The 581-nt window shown below is 48.7% G+C and overlaps 1 protein-coding gene across 12 annotated transcripts in view; it reads left to right on the forward strand.

Annotated features, from left to right (window-relative positions):
• rapgef2b (Rap guanine nucleotide exchange factor 2b) overlaps positions 1-581 on the forward strand; it is a 103,156-nt gene that overhangs the window by 97,892 nt on the left and 4,683 nt on the right. The gene's annotated exons all lie outside the window — the stretch shown is intronic.

Consider the following 581-nt stretch of genomic DNA (forward strand, 5'->3'; position numbering starts at 1 on the left):
CCCCCCCCTCTCCATTCCAATGAACCTGCATGTGAACAGGAACACACACTTGGACTGAGACTGACCATTTCTTCACACAACCTCCCACAGCACCAGTAGGACCGGTCCCATTTCAAATTACAAATTCTCCGCCAATTGAATTTCAGACATTTTGTATTTATGATCTGGGAATTGTTCATTTGGAGTGGGACCCTCACCTTTAACTCACAATATGTCATCATGCATGAGTCATACTGGTTGGATCAGAAACTCACCACTTCTCTGCCACCACACATTCTGCTCCTCTCTCTCCCTCTCTCTCTCTGTCTCTCTCTCTCTTTCTCTCTCCCTCTCTCTCCCTCTCTCTCTCTCTTTCTCTCGCTCTCTCTCCCTCTCTCTCTCTCTATCCCTCTTTATCCCCCCTCTCTCTCTCTCTCTCTCTCTCTCTCTCTCTCTCTCTCTCTCTATCCCTCTCTATCCCCCCTCTCTCTCTCTTTCTCTCTCTCTTTCTCTCTCTCTCTCCCCCTCCCTCTCTCTCTCTCCTTCTCTCTCTCTTTCTCCTTCTCTCTCTCTTTCTCTCTGTCTCTCTCTCCCTCTCTCTC

Source organism: Seriola lalandi, unplaced genomic scaffold (genome assembly GCF_002814215.2).
Source record: "Seriola lalandi dorsalis isolate HSWRI2012SDOR001 ecotype SW California unplaced genomic scaffold, Sedor1 jcf7180002054307, whole genome shotgun sequence".
Lineage (NCBI taxonomy): Eukaryota > Metazoa > Chordata > Actinopteri > Carangiformes > Carangidae > Seriola > Seriola lalandi.